The sequence below is a fragment of the Poecilia mexicana genome, unplaced genomic scaffold, assembly GCF_051168715.1.
Source record: "Poecilia mexicana isolate PSO_F unplaced genomic scaffold, ASM5116871v1 scaffold_15, whole genome shotgun sequence".
Classification (NCBI taxonomy): Eukaryota; Metazoa; Chordata; class Actinopteri; order Cyprinodontiformes; family Poeciliidae; genus Poecilia; species Poecilia mexicana.
In genome coordinates, this window is record NW_028263384.1 from 4,911,501 (window position 1) to 4,924,927 (window position 13,427).

The 13,427-nt window shown below is 40.2% G+C and overlaps 2 long non-coding RNA genes across 2 annotated transcripts; one reads left to right on the forward strand and one right to left on the reverse strand.

Annotated features, from left to right (window-relative positions):
* The first annotated feature begins 7,063 nt into the window (after positions 1-7,063).
* LOC148155266 (uncharacterized) lies at positions 7,064-7,999 on the forward strand. The gene is made up of 3 exons (XR_015765491.1): positions 7,064-7,254; positions 7,334-7,413; positions 7,967-7,999. It is a non-coding gene; the product is annotated as an uncharacterized LOC148155266 (long non-coding RNA).
* On the reverse strand, positions 8,000-9,489 carry LOC148155267 (uncharacterized). The gene is made up of 3 exons (XR_015765490.1): positions 9,254-9,489; positions 9,095-9,174; positions 8,000-8,540 (listed from the first exon to the last, which is right to left on the reverse strand). It is a non-coding gene; the product is annotated as an uncharacterized LOC148155267 (long non-coding RNA).
* Between the last annotated feature and the right edge of the window lie 3,938 nt (positions 9,490-13,427).

The following is a 13,427-nucleotide window of genomic DNA, read 5'->3' on the forward strand; positions in this document are numbered from 1 at the left end:
CAAGCGCACACATCTTGGTCTCTTATAATTGACACATTATGCTAATAGATGTTTGAAAAAGACAAAAATATTTTATGAATGACACAGTTTGACCCGTATCAATGAAAACTACAGTTGCTCTATCACTCTGCTTATGCATTTCTTATTTTCCTGTGCAGATGTTCATCACATCTTGCAGACATGCCTGGTTCAGTCCAAAATACTACACCAGATGATGCAAGCACTGGCTAACAGGTAGTGCTTCATTTCAGTCTTGGAGTCCATGAAACAAGGAAGGTAACATTCAGATGAAACACAAGAAATATGTATTTTCTGTGTCCTGTAACAGTAAGCAAAGTCTGAATGCAGGTATCTCATCTAAACCTTAACCACTGCGCTGCCTGATCAGAAAAGTCACTGACACGTATCCTCCAATGTATGGCTGGGCAATAAACCATTTTTAACAATTAATGATTTTTTTTGTAGGTTTAATTTTGGAAAAAATATGGATTTTGTTTTTCACCAATTGGGTTTCCTAAGTGATGAACTACAGATTATTTTGACTTTGAAGTCGGGTTAACTTAGAGAAGGAATTGTCAAAATAAAAGAGTTTTAAAAATTATTATCCATCGTTTGTATTTTTAAGGAAAAAGTGAGGAAAAAATACTTTGAAATCAAATTTGGTATAAAAAGATTAGAGATTTTATTTTTTTAAACCAAATCGCTTCAACAATACTCAAATGCCTTTTAGATGTAACTGTAAAGCAAAAGTTTATTCCGACATGTTACCATGCAGATGGAAAAAGAATAAACCAACATAAGCTACGATGAAAGGCAATCATTACTGGAGTCCATTTTCATGGTAAGTGCTTTGTTGCATCCATGGGCCCTTGTCAAACTAAAAAGCCCAATCTCCACATGAAATAATCACAAGCACCTTTTAAAAGCTCAGGCTCATCAAACACACACTTGTGTTGGAAACGTTGAAAAAACGTGACACTTGAGTAAATAAATTCCCTTACTAAAGGGAATTTATTTATTGTTGCTTTTAAAGTCCTTGAACAAACTGCTGTACAGCTGGAAATAAAAGGCAGTCTGTGAGTAAGAGCACAAAATAAACAAATGGATGCCAGAAAAAAAAAAAAAATTCAAGACTGTGATGAACATCATGCATCAGAAATAAATCATCCACGTAATCTCAGCATTTTTTTAAACAGGGTACTGTCATGAGAAAGTTAAAGAACATCAGTTCAAAGATCACACATTTGCTTTAGTTAGCTTGCCATGTCGCTTACCTTGTGAAGTCCTAAACCTGTGTGACCCAGATTTGTTACACGGTTTCCAGTCGCCATGTTTCATGTGATTTCAGTGCTTCTCTGAAGATCTTTGTAGCTGAAGTATTGTAGGTGTTATTGTTGAAAGTGGGCCCTCTAGGCAGAGAGACACTATTTTAAAGATCTGTCATGTTAAACATCTTTGTGTCTCTTGCTCACTCCCCTTGCTCTCGATCCTGCTGTCCTTGATGTTCGCCTCCTGTGGTCTTCCCCTCACCAGTGGAGGAGAATATGCTTCCTTACATGTCATGATTGGAACGGAGATGCCGTTTTTATTGCCAGTCTTTTGTTTTTAGAAAAGTAGGCCAAGAGCACCTGGATTTTTTTCTTAAAAGCAAATATCTAAAAGATACACACACAGGGGGTTCAGGGAATGAGACGGGTAAATAAAGTTCCCTCCATGCATATGACATTTTGTTTGTTTGTTAAAGAGACAACCATCACTCTTGTACATGCTGGGTGAATCACAGAAAACATCCAACATGGGGACAAACTTGTGTTTTTTGTTCTCTCTTTATGTGTTTTTCCCATCAATACAGCTAACTGTGCTTTTTGCTACATTTAGAGCTGGGGTCTTCAACTCCAACCCTTGAGGGTCGCAGTCCTGCAACTTTTAAATGTCTCTGCTTTGACACACCTGAATCAAATGTCTGGATTATCTCCATAGTATACATTAACAGTTCTCTAGAGTTCTGCTAATGACCTGATTATTTGATTCAGGTGTGTTGAAGCAGAGAAACTTCTTAAAGTGTTTAGTCTGCTGTAATCAAACTCTAGTTCATTTGTCTGTAAGGTCTGCTTCAGTTCAGTCGAACTCTGATCTGGACCAAAAACAGCTGAAGTGAAATCTGGTGCAGTTTGAATGCGTATGTGAATGCCAAGCAGACCGGAGATCGCTCCAATAGCTGGAAGTGCAGGGCATTCTGGGTAAATCCAGCCAAAAAAAAAACATGTGTATCTAGTACCAGCAGGAGAAATGGCTCTTGGTCTTTTGTCAGAGACAAAACAGAAATCCAACAAACAGAAAATTGAAACGTCTCTCCATTTTTTTTTTTTTTTTTACTTTTTGTTAAGAAGGAAGCTGCGCTCACATCTTCTTCTTCTTCAAAAGTTTCCATGTCATTTCCTTCAGTGGTTATTGGTGCAGTGTTGCCACAGGTGAGGGAGTAGAAAGGATGCTCCAAAAGAACTTTTGACTGCAGGCTTCAAAAACTCATTGTAAGACTTTTTAAGACCATAATGAATTAAAATTAAGACCTATATTGCAACAGAAATGTACCAAGACAAAAGAATTGCTGACACATTTGCTCTTATTCATGATGGATGTAAAAAAGCTAGCTAGCTATTAAAGATATATCGGCAGCATAGCCTCTACTGGCGTGAGTCAGTGAACACAATGAAGATGTCAGCAGCGAACTTGACAAAAAAAGTCAAATGAGAAAAAATAACTTCATACAAGATTAAATATTCCTGCAATGACAACATTTAAGCACTGTGATTAATGTATTTAAAGCCAACCTGCATTAAAAAAAATATTTCAGGCATGTCTTTATTTCACTTAAGACATCTTAAAAATGTGCAAACACCCTGTTACACTTAACTTTAAAATGTAGGAATTACAGTAAGACTGAAGGACTTGTTTCTGTTTTAGTTATTTCTCTCTGGTGAACAGATGTCATCCAGATTCTTTAAATGTTCTCTTTGGGTTTGAGACAAAGCCAGGAGAAGGACAGGATGGGGTGAGGTGACGTTCCCGGAAGTTATAGCTTCTTTATTAGAATCAAAGAGACAGGTGGAGGGTATGTGTCATGAAACAGGTAAATACTTAAAGAATGAAGTTAAAAGAGTGAGTAAAGAAGTTAAAGAAGAATAGTACAATACTCTCTTTAAAATGGTGCAAGACTTTTCGGTTAAAATTTGGAGTCTGTTGTTTTATCCTGTTTTCTAATAACCAAGAGGCCAAATGCTGACATACAGCATTTATGCCACACAGTAATTACCAAGAATCTCTGCTTGAATGTTTGACATTAACCAGAGCCTCTCTGGGTGAGACCTTTTTTTTCCTTCTCTGAGATTGTTAGCGTTGCCATTTGCCCAAGATCGTGCTTTCCACTGTATTAACGTCAATCTTTGGAAAAGTGGTAATTCTCATGCAGACAACAAAACAATTGGTTACACTCTAGTCTCAATTTGAAAAGATGTCAAGTGAAACATTTTGTTAATGTTAAATATAGCTACTTCTAAAGGAGATTAAGGACCAGCTTTTGTGCTAGAGCCTGGAGGACTTTTTTTGTCCAAATGAGAAAATTGTTTTTAGACTCTTTGACCCAAATTACTAACAATATGATGGTGCTAAAAGCTGTTATGAGAATATTCTGGTTTGTAAACATCAGTTTGATTTGCTTTTCTAGAGAAAATGAATCCTTAGTCTTGATGGGATCATTGTTCTTATTATTCTAATACTACTATGCTGCCTAAAAACACAGTTTTCATTCTATGAAGTGATAATTTCTGGCCTTCTACATTGGTTCCTCGGGCATCCCTGCTGTACTCCACAGACTTTGCATGGCATTTCTTTTTTGAAACAAGCAACGACCAGCAGACAGTTGCACAGAAGAAGTTTACTTTCCATGTGAGTCAATGTAGTAGTCCCAGTAGGTTCTTAATGACATGGAGAATGAACAGATAAGTGCAACCAAAGGTATGAGACGAGATGTGATTAGGAAACAGCAGGAAGATGAAAACATGCCAGGCATACACAACTGTGAAAGAGATGAAGGTGGAGAGATGTGAAAAAGGAAAAGGAGAAGCTCCACCCAGGATCATAAACTCATTTGTTTTGGGATTAGACCAATGGAATCCAGTGCAAAAGGAATTTCATGGAAGTATACACTTTGAAGTATTCAGTGAATTCAATTGAGCTAAAGATCTGACAATAGTAGCAGCATTCTTGTTGAATGGACAAGGTGAAGGATCAAATAGTTTCCTATCAACACAAAGCAGAAAAGAAATTATGAGAATTGAGCTGTGTTAAATGGCAGACATCTGCAAATTGATGGGCTGTGCTGAGTGTTGAGAAATGTTAACTCATCTGAAATGTTAGCTACAAACTCCACATATGCTATTAGTCATCCCTATCATTTTGGTTATAAACAGCAGATAGGCTTGTTTATTGAATGAAATGAAAACAAGGCATTTTAAAAATCTTTCATAGCACTGAGTACTAGTTTAAAAAAAAGCCATTTTAAGAATATAGAAAACATTGTTTAATGGTACTAGTTAGACTTCCCTGTAAATGTCTGTAAAAGTACCCTCGGCCTGATTTAGTTGCAAATGTCCTTTCAAAACCTGAACCAGCTGTTTTCAGTTGTTAATAAATGGTTCCAGGTCATCGTAAATCTGTGTAGAAGAGGAAAGTTTGTTTTCTCACACTCTCCAAAGTACATTTGGGAGTGAGTGGGTGCATGGTTATTTGTTAAGTTGTTTCTGTGTTGCCCTGTGATGAGTTGGCGTTCTTTACAAGATGTTCTCTGAACTAATAAATGTCTTGCTTCTAACTTTCTCAAACATCCAAAAACACTGGGAATTTTCTGGCAGTGGTCTCATGTAAATGTAGCTTTAGCCTGTTGCAGTAAACACTGTTTTTACATTTTGAAGAGTCCAAAGTAAACACAAAGAAAAGACACAAAATAACAGCCCAATAAACCAGTGGTCCCCAACCCCTGGGCCGCGGACCGGTACCAGTCCATGGACCAATTGGTACTGGGCCGCGCAAGAAATAATTAAATATTTCAGTTTTATGTCTTATTTGAGTATGAAGGATCTTTTATTTTGAAAATCCTTTAACCAGATTCTCTCGGTTACTTGCGCACCAACACTGAGCCCACAAGTAGCAAAATGAGTAAGAAACAGATGTCTTTGTAAAGTTTCTTTGCAAAGGGGAAAAGGCCCAGAGAAGAAACAGGAGAATGGAATTATCCTGGACCAGTTGGTGAGTCCCACATTACAAGCCCGCTCTGCGCAACATGCGGCGACCAGCTCGCTAATGAGGCAATAAAGCCTTCAAACTGCTTCGCCACGTAGTATATCCAAGCACCCTGTGGATATAAGCAAAACTTTGGGTGTCATTGTCTCTCATCACTCCCAGAAGGAACCGTCTCATTGCAGAGAAACAAGCTCAGGGCTCCTATTAGTCATTATCGTGAATTAAAATTTTCACAAAAGTAAAATTTTCGTTTTTGTGGCACATCTGTATCTTATTTTGAAGGGATATGTAAACGTTACCATAGCGACCAGAGTCAGAGAGCGTCTGGGCAGTGGTCGAGAGGAGAGGAATAGAGCTTGTGAGTCTTAAGATTTAAGAATTGTCGGCTGATTATCCAAACCTCTGTGACCGCAGAGCTGATAAAAGTACAACAGGTTTGATCGGTTCATGTGTCCAAGGCAGGAGCAACACACCACACTCGAACCGATTCCAGTCACAAACATCCCGACTCCAGAGGATAATCCACAATTCCCCCAACATAGCGGGAATTTAGAATAACCAAACACGGATGACTATAGTGATAGTTTGTGGTCTCATTTTAAGAGATAAAAGATGACGGGAGCAGCCGCTCTATTTGCTAGACTATGATTTGGAGGTGACTGTTTTTTCACAGTTAACATTTTAATTGAATAAACATAATAAACATATATAATAATGACCTTTACATGTAATAATAAACATTTCCACATATCTCCGATATCCACTGGACTCTCGTGATATGTCAGCTGTTTGGGATTCCCCTCTGTTCTTACGTCACCGCGCTTTCTGACTGGCTGTCACATTCAACAGGTTGTATTCTCATTCCCAATCAGGCAAAACCCCACAGGCTGCGATAAAAGGGCCAAGACAACCCAAATTGGGTATATTCAGGCTTTAGCAAGAACACCTACATGCAGAAGCCTTATCTGACTGTTCATCCCAAAATGTCTCTGAATGGAGCAAGGTTTTGCCACTGTGTCTAAAGATTCTCATACAGCCTGTTGAAGGCTTTCAAGTTTCGCTGGGTCCATATTGCCTTTTAATAGTGAACCTCATCATTAGTTTGGTCAGGTCCTTCTATCATGTAGTGTGGCTGTTTGATGGTGAGGATGGATGCGGTGGGCCCAAGTAGTAGTGCAAAAATTATGGTTTTAATGAAGTCCAACAAGAGTACAAAGTCGAGGCAGCACAGATGAGCAAAAGGTAAGTAACTTTGACACTGGTAGAAACTGGGAAATTCATATGACTGGTGTTAAGAAAATAAATTTAAGATAAGCTAGTTTTAAAACTTAACATGTCTTGATTCAAATGGCCTAAATTGTGGTTTTAAAATCAGTAACGTATTCTGGCCTATTGACCTTTATGTTACCTGTAGTTAAGGCAGATGGTTTGCTAGGATCGTTTGATCTGCCTTTTGTCTGTGTGGGAAAACAATACAGTAGAAGTTCTAGCTTTTCACACTCATCTGTGACAAGCCGTAAACACGGTAGGAGTTCCTGGCTTGAGAGAGGGTCAGAGATAGCTCCTGGATTGGATGAGCAAAGATACGCCTTATTTGAATAAATTAAAGATAAGAATACGCCTTTTACTATAAAACTTTCTACACAGAAGTAACAAATCAGATTTTGCTCTTGCAACTTCTCCAAAGACGTCTTTGCTTTTTGTTTGTCGTTTCCATCTTTTGTCTTTTTCTCTCTCAGGTAAATTCATGTGTTTGTAACCCACGTGACCGCCACGCCCCAACCACCTTCCCTTTAAGCCGTCCCTTTAACAGCTGGGACCCTCATGTGTATTTCCGGGTTTCCACTGTGCTGCTGCTCATTGTTGGTTGTGGCGTCGGTTGTTAATAAAACAATCTCAAATCTCCAACTCGACTCATCGCTGAACAAATTCATCCCTAAAACTCGAGGATCTGCGGTGAGTTAAGTACCATCTGAACTTGACGTTGTATCAGCAATACTAGCGCCGCTAATATATCCGCTGCAATACTCACCAGGTTGGGCTTTGTTGATGCCTGGTTTACCTTCTGATGAGAACAAGTAACATCCACTTCCTCAGACAATCCGTTACTCGACGGTGAGTAAATATTCATCCATATATGATGGGGCGTTATTTCCGCTGTGCGCCGCCAGTTAGCATTAGCTACCAACTCGACAATCAGTTGCCTGCATGAGTTCAGTCCACTTACTAATTATTTACTTAATAAAAAGTCACATTGTTGAAGCCGAATTAAAGGCCACACCTTTAATATTTAAAGGCTTCTCTTTCAACTTTAGATTTGATTATTTTTCATGATTTCTTTGTTTATTGTTGTATTCCATGCTGGTGCATCAATGAAGTCTGGTACCTAATATGATTTTGTTTGTAGCTACTTTGATCAATCACATTCTTAAAGTTGATTGATTTGATTTATTATTAGCTGTTCGTAGCGACTGCTAATTACCTTGAGAAATTTTGAACTTGAATTATGAAGTGCACTTTTCTTTTTAAAAGGATTTTTTTCTCATTTTTATAAAATATGAAGTGGTTGTCAATACATAGCAGTATGTATTTGTTTTTTTTTTCCCATTTAGCTTATATAAATATAACATTTATATATGAACTTAATGTATGTTTTCTGGCCTTTTAGGTCAGGTTTTTTTTCTCCCCCTTCATCGACTCGGAGGATGGCTAGCTCGCCACATGTAACGCTCTTATTAAATGCGCAGGTCTGACTGCAAGGTTTAGTGTTAACCAGTTTGTAAAATCAGAAATAGGTACGGCATGGAGTCATGATTGGGTGGATAATTGATGCAACTGATGCAAAGAGCTTTGTTTATATTGCTATTTATTGCAGTGGAAATAATAATGATAATAATAATAATAATACTAACAGCAAAAACTAAACAAAAATAGATTGTTCAAAAGAAACAAGGAGGGGGAAAAAAAACAAACCAACAAAGAAATAATCAATAATACTTCAAAACCAAATGTAGTTCAAAAGTCCAAGAGCAACGGGAGAATTGTTCTTTTCCTTTAGATACTCCCTTAGAGTTTATTTTGTTTCCTGTATGGAAAGTGTTTGGTTTTCCTGTGTGAAAAGTGTCGTTTGGTTTTCCTGTGTGGAGAGTGTCTTTCTTTTTCCTACCACCAGGTGGTGTGTGGGTAGCTCGCCATCCTCCGTCATCAAGCGAGTCGATGAAGGGGGAGAAAAAAAACCTGACCTAAAAGGCCAGAAAACATACATTAAGTTCATATATAAATGTTATATTTATATAAGCTAAATGGGAAAAAAAAACAAATACATACTGCTATGTATTGACAACCACTTCATATTTTATAAAAATGAGAAAAAAAAATCCTTTTAAAAAGAAAAGTGCACTTCATAATTCAAGTTCAAAATTTCTCAAGGTAATTAGCAGTCGCTACGAACAGCTAATAATAAATCAAATCAATCAACTTTAAGAATGTGATTGATCAAAGTAGCTACAAACAAAATCATATTAGGTACCAGACTTCATTGATGCACCAGCATGGAATACAACAATAAACAAAGAAATCATGAAAAATAATCAAATCTAAAGTTGAAAGAGAAGCCTTTAAATATTAAAGGTGTGGCCTTTAATTCGGCTTCAACAATGTGACTTTTTATTAAGTAAATAATTAGTAAGTGGACTGAACTCATGCAGGCAACTGATTGTCGAGTTGGTAGCTAATGCTAACTGGCGGCGCACAGCGGAAATAACGCCCCATCATATATGGATGAATATTTACTCACCGTCGAGTAACGGATTGTCTGAGGAAGTGGATGTTACTTGTTCTCATCAGAAGGTAAACCAGGCATCAACAAAGCCCAACCTGGTGAGTATTGCAGCGGATATATTAGCGGCGCTAGTATTGCTGATACAACGTCAAGTTCAGATGGTACTTAACTCACCGCAGATCCTCGAGTTTTAGGGATGAATTTGTTCAGCGATGAGTCGAGTTGGAGATTTGAGATTGTTTTATTAACAACCGACGCCACAACCAACAATGAGCAGCAGCACAGTGGAAACCCGGAAATACACATGAGGGTCCCAGCTGTTAAAGGGACGGCTTAAAGGGAAGGTGGTTGGGGCGTGGCGGTCACGTGGGTTACATGTTCCCCCCCTGATCCCATGCACGTCCCCGTACATGGACCAGGTTGAGTCTGGATGGCTGGCTGGATAATACCAGGAACAGTCATGTGTTCATCATCCTCAGTCCCTTCAAGAGCATGTGTAAATGCAGTGGTCAGTCCATGAAACAACAACTGGATACTCTTCAACAGCGGGTGACCGAGTTGGGAGTACTGTAAACGTTCTGGTGGTCTTCTTGCTCGGGTTGACCTCCGCAAAGATGGTTCTGATTCGGGGCTCGATGGTTCTGTTACGGAGCTTGATGGTTCCGTTTCGGGACTTGATTCTGTTTCAGGGCTTGACGGTTCTGTTTGAACAATTAAGTCCACTTCTGGTTCCATATTATTGGTGGAGGGCTCTGGAGTGACAGGCTCAGGACCTCCCTCAGCAGCAGGATCTCCAGCAGCATCTCCTGGAGAATCATTAGTTTTTGAACTGATGTTTACCGCCTCTCTGTCCACAGGTTGAAATTCCCTTGGTTCCTCTGTGACGACTGGGAGCTCCTGTTCCAAATCCTCTTCTGCAGCAGAGGATGGGGGCTGATCAGGAACTTCAGGTAGGTCTGCAGGTGGAACAGGTTGCTGGACAGGAGGTACTGGTAAATCAACAACAGTGATGAATTTCACAGGTTCGAAGGAAGAAGGATCATACAGAGGTGAGATGATCTCATCTTCTGATAAATCTTCATTGTCAGGGTCAGGTAAGTTCACAGGCAGGTGCTTTTTCCTCTTCACAGGTAAGTTTTTTACAGGGCTCTGTTCAGCTAGGTAATTACAAGGCAACAAAAGATCACGATGGAGTGTTCTGAGAGGTTTATCCTGGTTCTCTGGTTTTACAGTGTAAACAGGGAGGTTGCCAGCCCTCTTTACCACTACATATATGTCAGGTTCCCATTTGTCAGCCAATTTGTGCTTTCCTCTCAGTCGGACGTTTCTAACAAGGACCCTGTCGCCTACGGCAAGTTCAGAAGTGGTGATATGCCGATCAAAAGAGGTCTTATTGCGGGACATCACCTTCTCTGAGTTTTCCGCAGCCAACTGATGGCTGTCTTGCAGATGCGTTTTCAGCCTTTGGACATACTGCAGGTGAGAGGTGGAGGTGTCCTCTTCCAGTGGTAACCCAAAAGCCACATCTATGGGAAGACGAGGTTGGCGACCAAACATTAGTTCGTATGGAGAAAACCCAGTGACATCATTTTTAGTGCAATTGTATGCGTGAACAAGGGGTTTTACAAAATCTTTCCATCGAGATTTATTCTGCTCACTTAATGTCCCTAGCATGTTAAGCAATGTGCGATTGAATCTTTCCACAGGGTTACCTCTGGGGTGATAAGGAGTTGTCCTTCCTTTATGGATGCCAGCAATATCACACAGTTCTTTGATGGTACGGGACTCAAAATCCGGTCCTTGGTCACTGTGTAGCCTCTCTGGGATGCCATAGTGGACAAAAAAAATTTCCCACAAGCATTTAGCAACAGTTCGAGCTTTCTGATTTGGTGTTGGAACAGCAACAGCATATTTTGTGAAGTGATCTGTAATCACGAGAATATCTTTCACTCTGCGATCTGGCTCCAGAGACAGGAAGTCCATGCACACTAGCTCTAGAGGTCTTGAAGTCTTGATGTTAACGAGAGGTGCAGCCCGTTCTGGTAAGGTTTTCCTTTTTACACATCGTTCACAGGTTTTGATTTTGTTGTAAACGTCAGTGGACATTCGTGGCCAAAAAAACCGGGAACGAATCAAGTCCAATGTCCTCTCGATCCCAAGGTGGCCCATATGATCATGAAGCTGAACCATCACCATATGCCGACACTCCTCTGGTAACACTAGCTGATAGGCAACACTGCTTCCCACTTGCCGTCCCCTGAGAAGAAGCTCCAGTTTATTTACTTCTCTCAACAGGAGTGGCAGATCTGGAAGTTCATCCCTCAGCGATGGCGGTGGAGATTCCCCTCTCTCAAGCTGAGCAATCACATGTTGGATGATGGGATCAGCTCGCTGTTTGGCAGCAAGATCAGCAGTAGAGAACCGGGGCAGAACAGCAGTGGCAAATTGGGCATCGTTTGTGTAACTGTCAGGTAGGCTTTCCACATGGGCAGACAAAGAGAGAACAAGGGCATGGTCGTTGCTTGAGCTGAGCACCAGGTGGCGGTCACAGATGGCTTCAACAATGTGCTGGTCAATGGTGGTGCAACCTGGTTCCTCGAGATGATGTTGAACGAACTTTAACACTCTCGCCCTTTCTTTGCAGGATTTAAGGTCATCAGGCATCTCAGGATGTGGTCGTCGGGACAGCCCATCAGCATCTGCATTCTGTTTTCCTGCTCTGTAAACAATCTTAAAGGTAAATGTGGACAGAGCAGAGAGCCATCTATAACATTTAGCATCAAGCTTAGCTGATGTCAAAAGGTAGGTCAGCGGATTGCTGTCTGTGACCACAGTGAATTGTGTGCCATATAGGTAGTCATTAAACTTCTCAGTAACTGCCCATTTAAGTGCCAGAAATTCTAATTTATGTGCTGGGTAGTTTGATTCACTTCTGGACAGACCTCTACTTGCATAAGCTACAACTCGATTTTTGCCATTATTTTCTTGATATAGCACTGCTCCAAGGCCTGAAGAACTGGCATCAGTATGGAGAGTGTATGGCTTGCGAGGATCTGCAAATATAAGTACAGGAGAAGTAGTGAGTTTTTCAATAATGGTGTTAAATGCATGCTGACAGGATTCAGTCCAACGTTCAGCAAAAGGCTCTTTTGGGTTGAAATAGTTCTGGGGTTTCAACATAGGTTTTAGTTTCTTTTGGCTAGGTGGATAGCCAGCAGTAAGGTCATGCAACGGGTTGACGATTGCAGAATAGTCTTTCACAAATCGCCGATAATATCCTGCAAATCCCAGGAACGATCTCAGTTCCTTCAGGTTCTTTGGCACTGGCCAAGATGTAAGGGTGGAAATTTTATCAGGATCTGTCTCCACACCATCCTTGGACACAACATGGCCAAGATACTTCACTGAAGTTTGGAAGAACACACATTTTTCAATGGACAGTTTTAGTCCAAAGTCCTTTAATTTGTTTAGGACTTTCATCAATCTTTTTTCATGTTCTTCAAGAGTTGGTGCGAAGATGATCAAATCGTCAATAAAAACCAGAACTTCTTTCAGATGGAGCTCACCCATGCATTTTTCCATGAGTCGTTGAAAAGTGCTTGGAGCATTGGTCACTCCTTGAGGCATACGATTAAATTCCCAGAAGCCTAAAGGACAAACAAAGGCTGTTTTGTTCTTGTCAGCTTCCTCCATTTCTATCTGGTAATACCCAGATTTTAGGTCCAGCACAGAGAACCATTTAGAGCCTGCTAGTGCGGTGAATGCATCTTCTAGCTTCGGAAGGGCATAAGCATCTTTAATGGTTTGTATGTTAAGTTTCCGATAATCAATACAGAGGCGTACAGAGCCATTTTTCTTACGCACCACCACAATGGGTGAAGCAAATGGAGATTCTGATTCACGGATTATTCCAGACTCAAGCAGTTCTTGAAGATGTTTTCTCACAGCATCAACATCCTGTGGATGTATAGGGCGTGGTCTTTGTTTGAACGGTGTAGGGTCAGACAATTTTATTTGATGTTTCACCTTGTCTGTACGACCAAAATCAAGGTCATGTTTGGCAAAGACCTCTGGGATGCTGTTGAGCTTTGAAATGATCCGACTTTTCCATTGTGGTGTTAGAGGCGATTCTCCAAAATTGTATTGAAGCTGAGGTGTTAATGACTCTGCAGGCTTGTCATGGACTTTGACACTTTGCTCTTTGGAGATAACAGACTCTAAAGCGGCAATCTCTGCAATGGCTGCTCTCGCGGGGATGATAATTGGATGGTCTGACTCATTAGTTACTACCACTGGCAGGTAACAAGGCCGATGTTGAGGTATGTTAATGAGACAGGCTTTAACCATA